This window comes from Bos indicus, chromosome 10 (genome assembly GCF_029378745.1).
Source record: "Bos indicus isolate NIAB-ARS_2022 breed Sahiwal x Tharparkar chromosome 10, NIAB-ARS_B.indTharparkar_mat_pri_1.0, whole genome shotgun sequence".
In the NCBI taxonomy this organism is placed as follows: domain Eukaryota; kingdom Metazoa; phylum Chordata; class Mammalia; order Artiodactyla; family Bovidae; genus Bos; species Bos indicus.
The window spans coordinates 40,539,836-40,561,319 of NC_091769.1; the positions used below are offsets into that span (position 1 = coordinate 40,539,836).

General features: G+C 39.1%; 2 protein-coding genes across 2 annotated transcripts in view; both read right to left on the reverse strand.

The window, feature by feature from the left end:
* MDGA2 (MAM domain containing glycosylphosphatidylinositol anchor 2) overlaps nt 1-21,484 on the reverse strand; it is a 917,184-nt gene that overhangs the window by 827,902 nt on the left and 67,798 nt on the right. The gene's annotated exons all lie outside the window — the stretch shown is intronic.
* Nucleotides 1-21,484, reverse strand: part of LOC139185234 (thymosin beta-4-like) — a 57,660-nt gene that overhangs the window by 15,174 nt on the left and 21,002 nt on the right. Inside the window, exon 1 of the mRNA XM_070797383.1 lies at nt 1-21,484. This exon is cut by the window's left edge and continues 15,174 nt beyond it; it is cut by the window's right edge and continues 21,002 nt beyond it. The gene's annotated coding sequence lies outside the window, so the exon portion shown is untranslated.

Here is a 21,484-nt window from a genome sequence, read left to right on the forward strand (position 1 = left end):
ATAAAATGGAAATAACAGAACACATCTTATAAAGCTACTGTAAGGATTAACTGAGAATATATACACAGTGCTTAGAACAGGGTCTGGTCCATAGTAAGTGCTCAGGAAAGAGAGCTGTTTGATACTTAGGGCTCTTTTTTTACAACCGAGAGACCCAAGATAAGCCAACTGACAATAACAGCAAAAGTGACTGACTGGTTCCCGTAACTAGGAAGTATAAAGTGCCTAAAAGGTTGCCATAAATCGTTAATTCACTTTGACTTTCAGAAATCAATTTCTCTCTCCCAGCTCCTCTTCTATCCTTCCCTCTTTAGTTTATTCCTACACACATTGTTGCACTTTTTTTCCAAGTGTATACGGCCAACATCAGCCCCATTGCTCCACGCTTGCATCATTCAGCTTTGGCAAACAACTTAGCAAAACATGAGGCAAGAAATATTCCCTTTCTTAGCCTCAATTTGTACAATCTCTGTGAGGCTGGATGGTCAGTGGGATAGTCTTCCCAGGTAACTCTAGTGGTAAATAACCCAGTTGTCAATGCAGGAGATGTGGGTTTGATTCCTGGGTCAGAAAGATCTCCTGGAGAAGGAAATGGCAACCCACTCCAATATTTGTGCCTGGAGAATCCAATCCCATGGACAGAGGAGTCTGGTAAGTTACAGAAAGTAACTCACATAGAGTCACAGAAAGTTGGACACAACCGAAGACATTCAGCATGTGCACACACAACCCCCAAGATGAGGGTGTTTGGAGATGGAGACTTTGAGATGTGATGAATTCATGAGGGCATAATTATGAACACTAGCTGTAACTGAGTATTTTACACAGAAAATGAAGTTATGTCTTCATTATTGTGAATTTAGTTATTAAAATGCCAAGAAGATGATACAGATCACTTAAACCAAAAAATGTTTATATGCAGTATGAATCTTAGGACAATTATAGCAACAATATCAAATGGTATCTTGTAATTTGTTCACTGCCCATCCATTAGACAAAGAAAAATTTTAATTGACTTAACCAAACAATATTTTTGAAATCTGATGAATAATAAATAATGATGAAATGTTAGGGAAAATGTCAATTTAATCCAATTATAGGCTAATTTTGGAACAGGAGAGGACATTTCATCTTTATACTGTCAACAGACAAAACTCTGATATGTCATAAGGAATGATTCTCTCCTATGGACTCATTAAATTTAGTGCCAGTTTTACAAAAGAAAGTTTTTGCTCTGCTTCCTCGTGGCAATGGAAAACTGCTAATCTCTGGCGTGAAGATTCCCAGGCTTGACTGCTAGGACTGGACAACTGCCTTTCATGCTCTAACTTATCTGTTAAGTTTTGGCACCAGCTCAAGCAATATGAAAGCTCAGTGCCAGTGCCATGTAAAGACAGTTCAGTCAAGGCCCTGACTGAACATACATGTTTAAATTATATTTAAAACCTAATTAAACTGAAAATACTAGTGAAATGATAAAATTGCCAGAAGTATTTTAGAATGAAACATTTTTCAAAATAAAAACTATGAAATAAAATTTTTATCACAAATAATGCTTTTAATTATTTAGCTTCTTATAGTACTCTCGTAACAGAAACTGACACATCCATGTTGTTTAGTCTCTAAGTCACGTCTGACTCTTTGCAACCTCATGTCCTGTAGACCACCAGGCTCCTCTGTCCACAGGATTTCGAGGGCAAGAGCACTGGAGTTGGTTGCAGTTTCCTCATCCAAGTAAAATTGTATTTTTCGAAATAAAAACCATAAAACAATTTGTAAAATATTTAAAAGGGCTCAAGGCATTTTAGAAAGTAAAAAATACACTTTTCAAAAATCAATCAGTTCACTTCTCTTCCTCAGTTAAGGAATTCAGATCCAGTGTGCCTTGAGAACAACAGTCCTTGTAAAATATAATTAACTCCTACATGAAAGCTCGCTCTCTTTCAGGTTTTGTCCTGGATAAACATTAGACTAAATGTTCATACTGTTAAAGAGCCAGTTTGGGACTCTGGTAAGAACATGACTATAGATATCCTTCTGTATGCTATGTGCTTCCCTTGTGGCTCAGCTGGTAAAGAATCTGCCTGCCACGTGGAAGACCTGGGTTCAATCCCTGAGTTGGGAAGATCCCCTGGAGAAGGGAAAGGCTACCCACTCCAGTATTCTGGCCTGGAGAATTCCATGAACTAAGTCCATGGGGTGGCAAAGAGTCAGACACAACTGAGCGACTTTCACTTTCTTTATGTTACTTTGTTCTCTCACATACTTCTAGAATAACTTACTGGTTTCGATGATTAATCTTATTTTAATTTTTAGCTTAAAGTGTTAGAAAGTAAATTACCTTGAGAGCTTGTAAATAAATTCAACATTCCAATAAGAGGATAGATTTTTCTACAGATTCCTCTGAAGGGCCATAGTTGTTTCAATCAAAAAATACCAATTAATGGAAACATTAAGATTCAGGTTGAGTAAAACTGGGTTTTGTCATTTTTTAGAAATAGACTTTTAGGTTCAGTGCTCCTCAGGGCTTAAGGGGGAAGCTACCTCCTAGGCATTCATGTTCTCAGATATCAGATACAACTGTGCTCATTTTATACACAAGGATGTAGTTCTTAACCATAAGCACAGTTAAAGACAGAGCCAGGCCCCTCTAGTCTCTGTGCTCACCATGAAGTTCCATGTGCCCTTTTTATTTTTTCAGCCAACATTTATTGAGTACCTACTGTATACCTAACACTGTGCTAGTTGCTGAGAATAGAGTAGGGCAAGGGAGCCTCTTTGTTCTCAAGTTACTTCTAGTGAAATGGATGAGAAAGATTACAAGTTGTACATCACATTTACCTGTCTTGTCAATTTCCTCCATGTCCTCCAACCTTTTGGCTTTCATTGGTACTCTCCTCCTTCATCTGAGAATGCCTCCTCACTCCAGACAATTAAAACATTATCTATATTCAAGGTCTAGCTAAATACCTAGATTCTTTCACAAATCCCACTCCAACAAATACACACTCTTCTAGAGCAAGGCCCATAACTTCAGCTTCTCTCACTTGCTGAAAGTGCCTAACAATAACTTATGCATACTGTAGAACCCTGATGATTTTTGGCATAAGCAACAGCAATAACCAGGATGTTCAAAAGATGATCCTTTTTTTTTTTTTAATTTTTATTTATTTTTTAACTTTACAATATTGTATTGGTTTTGCCATAAGATGTCCATCAGCAGATGAATGGATAAGAAAGCTGTGGTACATATATACAATGGAGTATTACTCAGCCATTAAAAAGAATACATTTGAATCAGTTCTAATGAGGTGGATGAAACTGGAGCCTATTATACAGAGTGAAGTAAGCCAAAAAGAAAAACACCAATACAGTATACTAATGCATATATATAGAATTTACAAAAGATGAACCTTTAGACACTCTCAACCAAGTTTCTCTGCTGATCCTTAGCACTGAAGGAACATATAGAAATGACTGTATCGAAGAAATATTTTAAAAAGAAGCAACTCACATAAACTCATCCTACTATGTTCTGAGTTGAATCCAAGTGAAGAATTCACTCGAGGGCATAACAGCCTAATAGAGTGAGAGGCATTAATTATACCCTGAAGGAGCCATCCTCAGCCATGCAACTTAAATGTGTATCACCTGAAATGAGTTGCCAAGGTAGGTTCCACGCTAGGCAGAGGCATGTAGACATATAGCAATCTCTGTTCCTTAACTCAATTTTTCCTGTATGATTTAGTAGTTTTCAAAGCCCTAACCAGGAAATTGATGGTCTGCATGAGATGTGATGCCTTTTCTATAAGAACAAGTCTGACTTTATAGGACTTCCCTGCTGAACAAAATAATTTAACTATTAAAAAGCATATCCTATAAAATGGTAAAATATCCAGAAATAAACCTGAATTGGTCAAAAATTTTGTTTGTGTCTTCTGTAATATCTTACCAAAAAACTCAAACTTTTGGCCAATCCAGTATTTAAAGAAAATGTTAAAATATTCCCTCCATTCAACAAAAATACAGAAACCATTCTTAACTTACAGATCATACATAAACATCCATAGAACTGACTTAGCCCATGGACTATAGTTTCTCCCTTATAGATTTAATTAATTTTAAAAGCCATCAAATCAATGCCTCTATTTATTTGTTCAAGTTTCCTTTTTTTCTTTTTTGGTAATACAAACAATGCTGCCATGAATATCCTGTGCAAGACTCCTGGTACACATATATGAGGATCTGTATTTAAAATTTTATAAGGCCTTGCCCAGGACTTACCATTCACAAGTAGTATATGATAATTCTGGTTTCTTCACATTATTACCAATATTTATTATTTTCAGATTTTAGTTTCTGAAATTCCTGAGGAATGTGACATTAAAATTTCATTTTAATCTGCATTTATCTGATTTTTAATGATGCTAAACATGTTGGCCATTTGGATATCCTTTTCTGTGAGTTGCCTGTCAAAATTCTTCGGCCATATTTTTGTTGGACTATCTGGGTGTTTCTTATTAATTACATAGTAGAGAAAAAATAATTTGTGTGTTCTAAATATCTTTTGTCAGCCTATGGTTTATCATTTAACTTTGTGCTTGGTGTCTTTTGTGCAATATAAAAATTTTTTTAATTGAATGCAAAAAAAGAGAATATCCTGTATGATTCCATTTATAGAAATTCTAAAACAACAACAAAAATACAACCTAATCAGTTGTTGCCTGAGGCTAAGGTGGAGGACCTCGATGCAGAGGAAAACCAAATAATTTGGGAGGGTAGGCAGTGAAAGTGCTCTATACCTTGATATAGGAGTATTAACACAAGTGCATATATTTTGTCAATACTTGTTGACCTGTACACTTCAGATGGATGCATTTTATTGTATGTTAATTATACCTCAATAAAATTTGTTTAAAAGTTAAAAAAGAAACCCAAAAGGCCTCTAAAAAGTGAAACTGAAGTCGCTCAGTGTGTCAGACTCTTTCTGAACCCATGGACTATTGCCCACCAGGCTCCTCTGTACATGGGATTCTCCAGGCAAGAGTACTGGAGTGGCTTGCCATTTCCTTCTCCAGGGGATCTTTCTGACCCAGGGATTGAACCTGGGTCTCCCACATTGTAGGCAGACACTTTACCGCCTGAGCCTCCAGGGAAGTTCTGGTGGAACTGCTGCTGCTGCTGCTGCTGCTGCTGCTGCTGCTGTTAAGTCGCTTCAGTCATGTCCAACTCTGTGTGACCCCATAGATGGCAGCCCACCAGGCTCCACTGTCCCTGGGATTTTCCAGGCAAAAACACTGGAGTGGGTTGCCATTTCCTTCTCCAATGCCTAGGGTGCTAATAATTCTGGAATCAAGAAGTAGAACTTGATGAGAATTTTTTTTTTAATTATGCAACTGATTCATTCTAAGAACTGAAACCTAAAAACACAAGGAATTAGCTCTCCATTATTTTCCAAAGGCATTCTTGATTCATTCTTGAAAGTTATCTTTTTTGGTTTATTTTCTTGGTTATGTTTTCTTTTATGTCTCCTATATTCAGGTACATGATACAGTTATTAAGCAGTTTGCTTCTCACCTACCCATCCATCTCCACTTTCAGCGTTACTTTCCCCACTCTGTCTCCTCCCAGGAATAGATTCTGTCCTCTCGTTTCTCTATGCCTCGTTTTTCTACCAAAAATTACAAGCAATATCATCAACAGCTAATGCTTCCTGAACACAATATTTCCCAGACATTTTGCTACTTGGATCATTTATTTAATCTTCAGAATATCCCCTCTGATATCAGTATTTTGCTTTAACCGTTTTTACAGATGAAAAACTAGTCCTGTAGAGATGAGGCAATTTTCTCAACTTCTAAAAATTAGTAGGTTTCAGAGTCTTGATTCAAGTCCCAATCAAGAGACTGTATCCAAAACCAATATGTTTTGATGCCTAAGGACATTCTGTAAAAGTCCCGCTCTTCATTATGTGGTAGCTATTAACACTGGTAACCCACTCCAGTATTCTTGCCTGGAGAATCCCATGGACGGAGGAGCCTGGTGGGCTACAGTCCACAGGGTTGCAAAGAGTTGGACACGACTGAGCGACTTCATTTTCTTTCACTATTAACACATCAAACAAAGCATTTGTGCTAATGTGTTATTGAGTCACTGTGTCACCACACCGAGGCCACACATTCAAAATCCCATCAAAGTCTTCTTCTTGTAGAAGACTGAGTTATTCTTTGAGAGATGGGTGTGCTCGAGCAATCAAGAGACCTTTCTTTAAGAAGCTGAAGTCACGAAAAATTTTCCTTTAAGGTTAAATTTAATAGGTAGTTAAAGAAAAGATAAAGGAATCATCAAAATAAACAAATTCTCTAGAACTATTTCTCACAGACTGACTAAGATTGTCTGTTTCCATAGTCAAGAAATGACCTCTATGTAGAAGTCTGGCCGTTTTTTTTAAAGAAACATTATTTTTCAGTAAAACTCAATAGGGAAAATATCCTAGATGAAACTTTCTCTTTTTTTCTAGCAAATTCACCAACACTTTTCAATGAACTAAAAACAATAATGTCAGTAAAATATTCCAACTATAATATGATTAACCTTTGGGATATCTTGGAATTTATTATGACCCTTAACCTTGTATTTTTACATCTTAGAAATTAATTTTTTAAAAATAACTTTATGTTCCCTTTCAAAAGAGATATTTTATAAATATAAAAATGAAAAGTTAATAGTTATTTGAATCAAAATGATCTCTGCTAACATCCTTCTCCCTAATCATCATTACTATAACAACTTTAAAACAGTTTCATATACCCTTGCTTGGGTTCAACAGCTGTTACAATGGCTTCCTCTTTTAAAATCTAGTAGATTACAGTCAAAAAGAATGTTACATATATGGAAGATTTATTTAAAATAAAATAATAACAGGGTCCAGACTTGCCATTCCAGATATAATTCTTCTAGCCCTGGGAAAGGACAGATACTGATTTACTAGGACATCAAGTATAAAGCTTAACAAACACTGTATCTATAAGGTCTAGACACAAAGTATGTGTTAGTATATATTTTGGAAAAGAAAGCTTTGATAAACACACAAAGAGGCATTCAACATCATTAGTCATTAGGGAAATGTAAATCAAAACCACAATGAGATATCACTTCATATCTACTAAGAAGGCTACAATAAAATAAATAAATAGTGCTGGCAATGATGTTGAGAAATTACGATCCTCATACATTGTTGGTAGAAATATAAAACGGTGTAGCCACTGTGGAAAATAGTTTATGGTTTCTAAAAAGCTAAGCATAGAACTACTATATGATCCAGAAATTCTACCCCTAGGTATACATTTAAAATAATTGAAAGTAGAACTCAAACAGATGTTTGTACACCAAATTTCATAAGTTATTCACAATAGCAAAAAGGTGTTAATAACTTGTGTTGATCAACAGATGAAATGGATAAAGCAAATATGATGTATACATATAGAATATTTTCCAACCACAAAAAAGGAATGAAATTTTGATATATACTATAGTATGAATGGACCTTGAAAACATGCTTAGTAAAATAAGTCAGACAGAAAAGTGCAAATATTGTATGACAAAGAATCTAGAATAGACAAATTCATTAAAACAGAAAGTAGAAAAAGAAACGGGAGAATTACTATTTAATGGATATAGAATTTAGGTTGGGAGAGGTAAAAAATTTTGAGTGTACACAGTGGTGATGGTTATAAAACTTAATGAATGTATATAATGACATTGAATGTGTACATTTACAAATGATTAAACTGATAAATAGTATGTTACATATATTTTACCATGATAACAATAATTTAAAAGGAAAAAAGCAGTAATCATCTCTAGATTATTCACCCTCAATGTAGTTCAGTGCTTTTCTCCACAGAAACAATGAACTAGGAGAATTAACTTTTGCAAATACATTATAAGAGGGGTCCCTAACACCCAGGTCACAGACCAGTACAGGTCCATGGCCTATTAGGAACTGGGCTGCACAGCAGAAGGTGAGCAGCAGGCCAGCAAAGCTTCCTGTGTGTTTACACCCGCTCCCTTGCTAGCATTACTGCCTGAGCTCCACCTTCTGATCCGATCAGCAGACGGATTAGATTCTCATAGGAGCACAAATCCTACTGCATTTGACTCATCCTGAAACCAACCCCTCTCCTCAGTCCATGGAAAAATTGTCTTCCATGAAACCATTCTGTAGTGTCAAAAAGGTTGGGGATTGCTGCATTATAAGAAAGGGTTATTTTTAATACCTAGACAGAATATAGCTTAGAAGGAATCATGAAACTGGAACGCAACACCAACAGCATGTCATTCTCTATTTGTTTCCCATCAGTTTATTTCATCTCCTAAACTAGATAATAAGATCACTTGGGAAAGACATCATGTCTGTCCTCCTCTGGTATGCTTCACAGTATCATTATGAACAAGGAGGATATTCCATAATTGAGTCAATGATTTTTAACTTAAAAGGAATCTGTCAAATCATTCCATCTGAAACGTAACTAGACAGAAAATCTGCTAGCAGGAAAGAATGAAGTCAGTTGGAAACTAAGACAAGTCCTGTTTTGTTTTGTTTTTCTATTTTATTCAAATGGAAGCAAATCAAATTAAGATAATTACTGATGTATACTTAGGCACAGAAAGAAAAAGCAATACAGGGAACTCAAATCACTTACACACAGCTGAGAATTTTACTGCATTCAATATTTCTTCCAAGAAGTAGCAGAAAGTGGCATGTGCTTAGAATAAGGAGTCAGGAGTTTTTCATTTAACTCCATCAATCAGTTTAACTCCATGAAAAAGAATAGGCTCTATATAAGTATGTGATTTTGTTTGCCTCAGTCCACGGGGTCGCAAAGAATAGGACACATCTGCAGCGATTTAGAACATAATACAGATTTAGGCAGACAACCGATTTATGTTCTGAATATACTCAGTAGTATCACTATTAGAGATGGAAAATAAGAATTGATTTAGTTTCCAGTTTATACCATATAGAATAAATAAATGTAATTCAAATTTACAAAGAAAGGAGATATATTTGATTTGCAGCTGTATTGGCTACATGGCTATGTTAGGTTTTCTCCTTTCTAATACTGTACAATTGTCTCAGGAGGATAGTTTAATACTTTACCTAACTCTTATTGAATTAATGACTACATGAAAGAGATGGGAATACCAAACCACCTGACCTGCCTCTTGAGAAACCTATATGTAGGTCAGGAAGCAACAGTTACAACTGGACATGGAACAACAGACTGGTTCCAAACAGGAAAAGGAGTACGTCAAGGCTGTATATCGTCACCCTGCTTATTTAAATTATACGCAGAGTATATCATGAGAAACGCTGGGCTGGAAGAAGCACAAGCTGGAATCAAGTTGCCGGGAGAAATATCAATAATCTCAGATATGCAGATGACACCACCCTTATGGCAGAAAGTGAAGAGGAACTCAAAAGCCTCTTGATGAAAGTGAAAGTGGAGAGCGAAAAAGTTGGCTTAAAGCTCAATGTTCAGAAAACTAAGATCATGGCATCCAGTCCCACCACTTCATGGGAAATAGATGGGGAAACAGTGGAAACAGTGTCAGACTTTATATTTTGGGGCTCCAAAATCACTGCAGATGGTGATTGCAGCCATGAAATTAAAAGACGCTTACTCCTTGGAAGGAAAGTTATGACCAACCTAGACAGCATATTCAAAAGCAGAGACATTATTTTGCCAACAAAGGTCCGTCTAGTCAAGGCTATGGTTTTTCCAGTGGTCATGTATGGATGCGAGAGTTGGACTGTGAAGAAGGCTGAGAGCTGAAGAATTGATGCTTTTGAACTGTGGTGTTGGAGAAGACTCTTGAGAGTCCCTTGGACTGCAAGGAGATCCAACCCGTCCATCCTAACGGAGATCAGTCCTGGGTGTTCATTGGAAGGACTGATGCTGAAGCTGAAGCTGAAACTCCAGTACTTTGGCCACCTCATGCGAAGAGTTGACTCACTGGAAAAGACTCTGATGCTGGGAGGGATTGGGGGCAGGAGGAGAAGGGGACGACAGAGGATGAGATGGCTGGATGGCATCACCGACTTGATATACATGAGTTTAGGTGAACTCTGGGAGTTGGTGATGGACAGGGAGGCCTGGTGTGCTGTGATTCATGGGGTCGCAAAGAGTCGGACACCACTGAGCAACTGAACTGAACTGAACTATTTTTGGATGTAACAGAATTGTGTTACTTCTCAAGGGCTCTCAGGAGTCTTGGTTCCTCGGAGTGTCAGGCTGTTGGGACCAAAGAAATGCACCCAAACCCACAGGTGGGGATGCTTATGGTCCACAGTAACAGCCTCAGTCACTCTTGTCCTTATAACTACTTCAGAAATGTGTGTCTGCATGTCAGATCATTAAAAAAAAAAAAAGCTAGAAAGAGCTCACTTAAATTGGTGTAATCTATCAATGTTGCTAAAAGGCAGCCTTAAGTGTCTTTTTGATAGCTGAATAAAACTCATTTTCAAACACTGAAAAGTTATGTTAACCAGTAAGTTTCCCCTGACTGAACAAACAACTTTAACAAGGAATTTTAATTTAGGGATACTAGACTTACATGCTGTTATTGCTAGCATCTTCTGCAATATGAAGAGAAATGTGCCACAAAATGTCTAGCATCTACAAGTCTGTTATCACAAGATTTCCAAAGACAGTAGAAGCTGATGGAATGTTTGATGTTGATATCAACTCAAACAGAAACACTAAGCATTTAATTAAACAAATATTTTTGAGCATCAACTAGGTTATAGGTTGATGAGGTCCTTTTACTCTGCAGAATAAATGCTAGTTGATACCATCAGCTAAATCTGAGGAGTCAGACAGAGGGTATGAAGAAATACTGAAGGTCTGTAAGAGCTTCAGGGGCTTCCCTGGTGGCTCAGAGATAAGCGTCTGCCTGCAATGCGGGAGACCCAGGTTCGATCCCTGGGTTGGGAAGATCCCCTGGAAAAGGAAATGGCAACCCACTCCAGTACTCTTGCCTGGAAAATTCCATGGACGGAGGAGCCTGGTAGGCTACAATCCATGGGGTCGCAAAGAGTCGGACGTGACTGAGCGACTTCATCTTGGTTCTTGGTAAGAGCTTCAGAGAGTAACGAGGAGAGACTGGAACAGTCTTGATTTCAGAGCAAGACTCAGGACCCATCTGAGGTGACAGGCTATGTGTCTGCTGTGCTAGAAATCAACACTTCTGACTTTCTCCAATAGTCTTCTGCATCCTGGATACAGAATTTTTTTAAAAGTGTATTGATTCAAAGTAGTTATTTTTCTGGAAGATTAGAAAATGTCAGGGAGCAAGAGCTTTATGTATGGCCCTTAAATTATAAAGGATGCTTACATATAAACCTATATTCTATTATTAGTCAATAGTCTAGGATGAAACAACTCCATTCACTTCCTTTTCCACTGTACTGCAACTAAATGGTTTAATAAAACATTCTTTCTTTTTTAAATAAGAAAGATAAGACTCTGTCAGAATTACATGCATAGTTGAGATGAAACTCAAATTTGGTTCTTAAAAAATATGGGTAAAAGATATTTTGTTCCAGTTTCAATGGCATCTGAGACAAGGCCATAGGTCATGATGCAGCTCCATCAGTGAATAGTGTTTAGATCTGTTAACCCAGCGTATACGTAGCTCTGGGAATGAAAGCAAGCTTGTGTGTATCTGGGTCCATACTAACAGATATTCTTTAGTAAAACTTGACCTCTCTTTTAAATGTAAGAAAGTCTCATGAATCCATACAAAGACAAAACTTATATTCTCTCTTTTAGCTTTGGAGTTCTGGTTTAAGTTCATTTTCCGGGAGATACTATGTACTGTTTTAGGTAAGAGCACTAAAGGAAATTCACTCATTTAAAAAGAACAGGAATGCCACAGTTGATGCTACATACTTAATCTAAGCAAGCTCCTCTCAGGACTATGTAAATCTATGACTACTTTAAACCTAAACAGAATTATTTTTTAAATAAGTAGCATGCGTTTTACTTCAATCTTATCAAAGTGTGTGTGCGCTCAGTCATGTTCGACTCTTTGCAACTCTTTAGGCCCCTCTGTCCATAGGATTTTTCAGGTAAGAATACTGGAGTTGTCTGCCATTTTCTCCTCCAGGGATCTTCTCCACCCAGGCATCGAACCCACATTTCTGGTGTCTCCTGCATTGCAGGTGGATTCTTTATCCACTGAGCCATCTTATACCAGCAACTTAATGTTTTTATGGAATGACAATGTTAAACAACTAACCAACGAACTGCCAGGCCCAATCACAAAGGTGTACCATGAAGACCAGTTAGTCTAAATCCAAAGAGACAGCTGAGACCAAGAGGCCCAGCACAGAGTGAGTGCAGTAAAAGCACTAATTAGTGCCTGCTTTTAGATCAGACAGTGCCAAGAGGAATGAGCAGCATTAACTTTGAACAGATGCATCACTCATTAAAACAGTATAGAATAATTCCACTTTGGTTTTTTTTTTTTTTTTTGAGGGTGTTTACACAGTTCTGAAGCTCTGTAAAACACAATTACAATTCCTCTAAAAACAGCAGGAAAAAGAGACCACCTATATTTCCTCTCTTACTAGGTTGAAATTTACATATATTTAGTTTACCGCTAGATCTCTATGGAAAACTTATTTCCAGTAAAGAAGACTTTAAAGAGGAATATCTTTGGGGAAAGGGGAAAATTATAAGCACCTAAATTCTTTGCTCGAGGCTTCCAAAGGCAGGAAAACGTAACCATCTGTTTGTAGTATGTAAACCTGACGAAAGATGGAGCTTGGGGAGAAAACTAGCCCATCACCCATGCTTCCCTTGCACAGGACTCAGGACTTCTCTTGCACAGGACTATGAAACATGATGACATGATGTACTGGATGCAAGTGGCCCAAGAATTCAGAAGGTTACATTGAATGCTGCATGTTTTTGAACTTTGTTCTGATATATATCACTGGAGTCCACAGTGAGGTACTTATTAAGTCTGAAAGCTTAAGGCTATCAGTGAAAAAGGAAACAACATGAGCTATAAGTCATACATTAAATAGAGCCTATACAGAACTTTCATTCAATTACTGCCCACACAAAGCCACAGGAGCCTGCTTATCCTTGCAAGTTCATCTGGTCAATTTAGGGGCTTAGATTAATGAGCCTACATAAAATCTACCCCAATAAGAAACAGGACCATGGCTCTTTAACCAACAACACAGTCTGTCTGCCAGCAAACAGAGACAAGCAATATTTTTACTTTTTCCATCTGTATGATTTAAATAAAGGGATTCTAATTTTTCTGTCTTACCACTAATTGATTTTGCTTTTACAATCTTTTCCCAGTCATTAATGAAACTATTCAATTTCATTTGAATGCATTATTAAACTAATACATCAGTCTGTACTCGTTCCTCAAAGTGATGTATTAGTCCAAAGCACTGGAGTACATCCTCAAATTACGTACAGTGGAGATAAAATCATCACTGCTCAAAGAAGTGCTGCTTCAAAAACGGGTGTTATTTGATGTCATGCTGAAAATGCTCCTGTGTCAGGTTGCTCCTCTGAAGGAATAAGAGATCTACATTCTGCAAGATGTTGGTTAGAAAATGCTTTGACTTGTCCAAAGACTGAGCTAATTATAAATGGATTTATTTCCTCTTCCCCATTCATCTCTTACAGTCTCTCTCTGCTGCTTTCCTTTCTCTTCCTTTCCCTACTCCATACTCATTGTCTCTAAATCCTTGGAACACTTTGCTGAACATGCATGTAATTGATTGATAGTCCTTGAGTCAAATGGGAGTAAAATGTGAAAGGAATACTGGTAACTTTTACTTGGATACTACAGATGTCACTTTTCTCTCCTCCTATGCACCTCCTTCCTCCCGTTTTCCCCTTTTCCCATCACTACTCTCATCTCTGCTCCTCTTTTCTCCAGAATCTTGATCTCACTCTAGTTTTCTCAAATTACAAATAGCCACACTTTCTGAGCATTTCCTTCCCTCAGGAAGCAGAATCCCTCTTGAACCTGGGCAGGTTTTGTGATTTTCATGGAAATGATGCCCAGCAATTTCCAAGAAAGACTCTTTCTCATCCTCTTGTAACCCTGAGATCATCATACTGCCGAGAATCCTCGACTGGCTTCCTGGAGGTAGAAAGACAACATGAAGATAGGACTACCTGTCCCACGTGACCCCCTGCTAAAGCATCTGTAAGACAGAGTGCAGGCAAGACCAGCAGAAGAACCACTGTACCAGGCACAATATGCCAGGAACAATGAATAGCTGTGTTTAAGCTACTAAACACCTGGAGGATAGTTTGTTATAGAGGGAAACACAGCAAATATACTCTGACTCTCATCCCACTTTTTTTTCCTCATTTTTTCTCTACAGTTTAAAGTATTTTGTTCTACCAATGCTATTGGCATGTGCCCACTAACAAGAGTTTCCTCAGGTTCATATTTTCAGCTCAGTTCAGTCACTTAGTCATGTCCAACTCTTTGCAAACCCATGGACTGCAGCACACCAGGCTTCCCTGTCCATCACCAACTCCCAGAGCTTACCAAACTCATGTCCATCGAGTCGATGATGCCATCCAACCATCTCATCCTCTGTCGTCCCCTTCTCCTCCCACCTTCAATCTTTACCAGCATCAGGGTCTTTTCCAGTGAGTCAGTTTTTTGTATCAGGTGACCAAAGTCCTAGACTTTCAGCTTCAGCATCAGTCCTTCCAAAGGATATTCAAGACTGATTTCCTTTAGGATGGACTGGTTGGATCTCCTTACTTTCCGAGGGACTCTCAAGAGTCTTCTCCAACACCACAGTGCAAAATTATCAATTTTGGGGCTCAGAGTTCTTTATAGTCCGATTCTCACATCCATACATGACTACTGAGAAAAACAGCTTTTACTAAACAGATATTTGTTGGCAAAGTAATATCTCTGATTTTTAATATGTTGTCTAGATTGATCATAGCTTTCCTTCCAAGAAGCAAGTGTCTTTTAATTTCATGGCCATAGTCACCATCTGCAGTGATTTTGGAGCCCCCAAAAATAGAGTCTCTCAACATTTCCATTGTTTCCCAATCTATTTGCCATGAAGTGATTGGACCGGATGCCATGATTTTAGTTTTCTGAGTGTTGAGTTTTACGCCAACTTTTCCACTTTCCTCTTTCACTTTCATCAAGAGGCTCTTTAGTTCTTCACTTTCTGCCTTAATAAGTGAAGTGAAGTCACTCTGTCGTGTCCAACTCTTTGTGACCCCATGGACTATAGCCTATCAGGCTCCTGGGTCCATGGGATTTTCCAGGCAAGAGTACTGGAGTGGGTTGCCATTTCCTTCTCCAGGGGATCTTACCAACCCAGGGATTGAACACAGGTCTCCCGCACTGTAGGCCAATGCTTTACCATCTGAGCTACCAGGGAAGCCCCTTCTGCCATAAGGGTGGTGTCATCTGCATATCTGAGGTTATTGATATTTCTCCCAGCAATCTTGATTCCAGCTTGTGCTTCATCCAGCCCGGCATTTTGCATGATATACTCTGCATATAAGTTAAATAAGCAGGGTGTCAATATGCAGCCTTGACATACTCCTTTCCCAATTTGGAATCAGTCTGTTGTTCCATGTCCAGTTCTAACTGTTGCTTCCTCAGGAGGCAGGTCAGGTGGTCTGGTATTTCCATCTCTTTAAGAATTTTCCACAGTTTGTTGTGATCCACATAGTCCAAGGCTTTGGCGTAGTCAATAAAGCAGAAATAGATGTTTCTCTGGAACTCTCTTGCTTTTTTGATGATCCAACAGATGTTGGCAATTTGATCTCTGGCTCCTCTGCCTTTTCTAAATTCAGCTTGAACATCTGGAAGTTCATGGTTCACATACTGTTGAAACCTGGCTTGGAGAATTTTGAGCATTACTTTGCTAGAATGTGAGATGAGTGCAATTGTGTGGTAGTTTGAGCATTATTTGGCATTCCCTTTCTTTGGGATTGGAATGAAAACTGACCTTTACCAGTCCTGTGGCCACTGCTGAGTTTTCCAAATTTGCTGGCATATTGAGTGCAGCCCTTTCACAGCATCATCTTTTAGGATTTGGAATAGCTCAACTGGAATCCCATCACCTCCACTAGCTTTGCTCATAGAAATGCTTCCTAAGGCCCATTTGACTTCACATTCCAGGATGTCTGGCTCTAGGTGAATGACCACACCATCATGGTCATCTGCATCATGAAGATCTTTTCTGTATAGTTCTTCTGTGTATTCTTGCCCCTCTTCTTAATATCTTCTGCTTCTGTTAAGTCCATACCATTTCTGTCCTTTATTGTGCCCATCTTGGCATGAAATATTTCTTGGAATCTCTAATTTTCTTGAAAAGATCTCTAGTCTTTTCCATTCTATTGTTGGCCTGTATTTCTTTCCATTGATCATGGAGGAAGGCTCTCTTATCTCTCCTTACTATTCTTTGGAACTCTGCATTCAGATGGATATATCTTTCCTATTCTCCTTTGCCTTTAGCTTCTCTTCTTTTCTCAGCTATTTGTAAGACCTCCTCAGACAACCATTTTGCCTTTTTGCATTTCTTTTTCTTGGGGATGTTCTTGATCACTGCTTCTTGTACAATATCACAAACCTCTGTCCATAGGTCTTCAGCTACCCTGTCTATCAGATCTAATCCCTCAAAACTATCACTTCCACTGTATAACTGTAAGGGATTTGATTTAGGTCATACCTGAATGGTCTATTGGTTTTCCTTACTTTCTTCAATTTAAGTCTCATTTTGGCAGTAAGTTGTGTATGTGTGTGTGCTCAGTCATGTCTCTCTCTTTGCAGCCCCATGGACTATAGCCCACTAGGCTCCTCTGTCCATGGCATTGTCCAGGACAGAATTCCGGTGTGGGTTTTCATTTCCTTCTCCAGGGGATCTTCCCAAAGCAAGGATCAAACCCACATGTCTTATGTTTCCTGTGTTGGCAGGTGGATTCTTCACACTGGCACCACCTTCACATCAAATCTACAAAAGATGGTGGAGGATGGTGGTATAGAAGGACATTCACTCATCTCCTGCAAGAACTCCAAAATTACAACTCACCGCTGAACAACCGTCAACAGGAGAATGTTGGATCCCACCAAAAAAAGATACTCCATGTCCAAGGGCAAAGTAAAAGCCCCAGAAAAACAGTAGAAGGGGTGAAGTTGCATTTAGAATCAAATCCCATACCCACCAGAGATGCTCAGAGGGCTCAAACAAACCTTGTTCGCACCAGGACTGAAAGACCCCACAGAAACTGAGCCAGAACCATGTTTGAGTGTCTCCTGTGGAGGTACGGGTCAGCAGTGGCCTGCCACAGAGGCAGGGGCTCTGGGTGCAGCAGACCTCAGTATGGCAATAAACCCTCTTGGAGGAGATTGCCATTAACCCCACCACAGAGCCACCAGAACTTACACAGGACTTGGGAAACAGACTCTTGGATGGCACAAACAAAACCTTGTGTGCACCAGCACCCAGGAGAAAGGAGCAGTGACCCCACAAGAGACTGGCCCAGACTTGCCCCTGAGTGTCCAGGAGTCTCCATCAGAGGCATGGGTCAGTGGTGGCCTGCTACAGGGTTGGAGGCACTGGGTGTGGCAGTGGGAGCAAGGGACCTTTTGAGGATGTCTCCATTATTTTCATTACTTTCAGCATAGTTTGACCTGAGGTCAAACAAGAGAGAGGGAACATAGCACCACCCATTAACAGAAAATTGGCTTAAAATTTTACTGAGCATGGCCCCCCTGATCAGAACAAGACCCAGTTTCCCCCTCAGTTGGTCAGGAAGCTTCCATAAGCCTCTTATCCTTATCCTTCTGAGGGCAGACAGAATGAAAACCACAATCACAGAAAACTAACCAAACTGATCACATGGACCACAGACTTGTCTAACTCAATGAAATTATGAGCCATGCCACGTAGGGCCACCCAAGACGATAGGGTCATGGTGGAAGTTTTGACAAAACATGGTCCACTGGAGAACGGAATGGCAAACCACTTCAGTATTCTTGCCTTGAGAACCCCATGAACAGTATGAAAAGGCAAGGAGATAGGACACTAAAAGTTGAACTCCCCAGGTCAGTAGGTGCCCAATATGCCACTAGAGCTCAATGGAGAAATAACTTCAGAAAGAATGAAGTGACTGAGCCAAAGTAAAAACAATACCCAGTTGTGGATGTGACTGGTGATAGAAGTAAAGTCCGATGCTGCAAAGAGCAATACTGCATAGGAACCTGGAATGTTAGGTCCATGAATCAACATAAGTTGGAAGTGGTCAAACAGGAGATGGCAAGAGTGAACACTGATATTTTAGGAATCAGAGAACTAAGATGGACTGGAATGGGTGAATTTAACTCAGATGACCGTTATACAGCAGCAGTGGGCAAGAATCCCATAGAAGAAATGGAGTAGCCCTCATAGTCAACAAAAGAGTCCGAAATGCAGTACATGGATGCAATCTCAAAAACAACAGAATGATCTCTGTTCATTTCCAATGCAAACCATTCATTATCACAGTAATCCAAGTCTATGCCTCGACCAGTAATGCTGAAGAAGCTGAATGATTCTATAAAGGCCTACAAGACCTTCTAGAACTAACATCCAAAAAAGATGTCCTTTTCATCATAGGGGACTGGAATGCAAAAGTAGGAAGTCAGGAGATACCTGTAGTAACAGGCAAATTTGGTCTTGGAGTACAAAACAAATTTTTGCCAAGAGAATGCACTGGTTATAGCAAATACCCTCTTCCAACAACACAAGAGAAGACTCTATACACAGACATCACCAGATAGTCAATACCGAAATCAGACTGATTATATTCTTTGCAGCCAAAGATGGAGAAGCTCTATACGGTCAGGAAAAACAAGACTGGGAGCTGACTGTGGCTCAGATCATGAACTCCTTATTGCCAAAACTTTTAATGAGTAACAGCATTTACCTATAAACTCATCAATTTATTTAACCTCCATGAGGGAGAATGAAGGCAATCGTTACTTTCCTGCTTAAAGATAAGAAACAAAAGAGTTCAGTGGTAACACATGTGTGTTTGTATCTTTGTGTAAGTGCACATACACGCATGCATACACACACATTTTTTCTTATAACTACAAGGAAGTCCTAACTACAAGAGAATATGGACCCACAAGGATGGATGAGTCAGCTAGTAGATAAAGAGGAAATTAGAAACTTTTTCTATAAGACATTATAGATAGAATAACATCATTTACAGGAACGGAGAAAATCACATCAAATCAGCCCAGCAAATATTCAAGGGAACAAAATTATGGTAATATCCAATGTTCTCATAGATCAGCTTTACAGTCGTTGTGTGTGTGTTTGTATGCTTAGTCATGTCCAACTCTTTGCAATCCCATGGACTGTAGTCCACCAGGCTCCTTTGTCCATGGAATTTTTCCAGGCAAGAATACCAGAGTGGGTTGCCATTTCCTCCTCCAGGGGATCATCCCAACCTAGTATTCAAACCCCCATCTCTTGAGTCTCCTGCATTGGCAGATGGATTCTTTACCACTGTGCCACTTGGGGAGCGCCTTTACAATGGTTACAGTGAAAGAAATGAGTCTCAGAATTCCTCAAAATAACTTTAACATGAATCCTGAGGCAGGTTTATGAAATTCCTTCTCACAAGTCAAAGAAGAGTAAGCATTCCTCCCAAAAGAACTAGCTTTTACAGTAGGTTCCAATAATCACTATTGCTATTTGATTACATAGTACTAGTGTATTTCATAATATGGTATCTAAGTAATCTATCTTCTTTCCTGTCTCTCATCATTTCCTTCAACTCTCTTCTTTATTTTGGTCTTGGTTTTTCTCAAACATGCTCAACTCACGCCCATGACTGTCTCCTGACTGCCATAAAAGTCTCTTCTTTGTGTTGCTCTCTCAGTGAGGTTGCCTCCAATCACTGTATTTAATGATGCCCCCTCCCCATTTAATCTTTTACATATTAACAAGGTTATAAAATTTTCATAGCACAAATCACTAACTGAATTTTTAATATTTTTCTTCTTTTACTTTTTATTTTTCTCAATTAAAGTATGCAGTTTATGAGATCAGTGACCTTCCTTTCTTGCTCACTACTATGTCCTTAACACCTAGAATATGTTACCATAAAGCATGAATTGGCAAAGGAACTACCCAGACAGCAAGTACAGAATTGACTGCCTCACCAGTCAAAAACTCATACCATGTACCTTTTTCCTGACACATGACACAATTTGGAATCACTTCCCTTTTCTATCAAAACCAGGACTCAGAAAACAAAGGGAAATTTAGATCTTGCCACAAACCTCTTTTTAAATGGTATGGGAAACAGTGGAAACAGTGTCAGACTTTATTTTGGGGGGCTCCAAAATCACTGCAGATGGTGATTGCAGCCATGAAATTAAAAGACGCTTACTCCTTGAAAGGAAAGTTATGAGCAACCTAGATAGCATATTCAAAAGCAGAGACATTATTTTGCCAACAAAGGTCCGTCTAGTCAAGGCTATGGTTTTTCCAGTGGTCATGTATGGATGTGAGAGTTGGACTGTGAAGAAAGCTGAGTGCCCAATAATTAACGCTTTTGAACTGTGGTGTTGGAGAAGACTCTTGAGAGTCCCTTGGACTGCAAGGAGATCCAACCAGTCCATTCTAAAGGAGATCAGTCCTGGGTGTTCATTGGAAGGACTAATGCTGAAGCTGAAACTCCAATACTTTGGCCACCTTATGCAAAGAGTTGACTCATTGGAAAAGACTCTGATGCTGGGAGGGATTGGGGGCAGGAGAAGAAGGGAATGACAGAGGATGAGAAGGCTGGATGGCATCACTGACTTGATAGACGTGAGTTTGAGTGAACTCTGGGAGTTGGTGATGGACAGGGAGGCCTGGTGTGCTGCAATTCATGGGGTTGCAAAGAGTCGGACACGACTGAGTGACTGAACTAAACTGAACAGAAAGGAATTAATTTAACCCAAATGCTAAATACATATTCCGTATGTTCAAGATGTACTTTAGGGGACTTCCCTGGTGGTCCAGTGGTTAGAAGAAGTATTAGTTGCTCAGTCCTTGTCTGATTCTTTGCGACCCATGGACTGTAGCCTGACAGGCTCCTCTGTCCATAGGATTTCCCAGGCAAGAATACTGGAGTGGGTTGCCATTTCCCTTTCCAGGGGATCTTCCCGACCCAGGGATTGAACCCAGGTCTCCTGCATTGCAGGCAGACTTTACTGTGTGAGCCACCTAAGACTTCACCTTCCAATGCAGGGGGTATAGGTTTGATCCCTGGTTGGGGATTTAGGATCCCACATGCCTCATAGCTCAAAAAACCAAAACATAAAGCAGAAGCAATATTATAACAAATTCAGTAAAGACTTTAAAAATGATTCACATCAAAAAATATCTTTTAAAAAATGTACTTTAGAAATC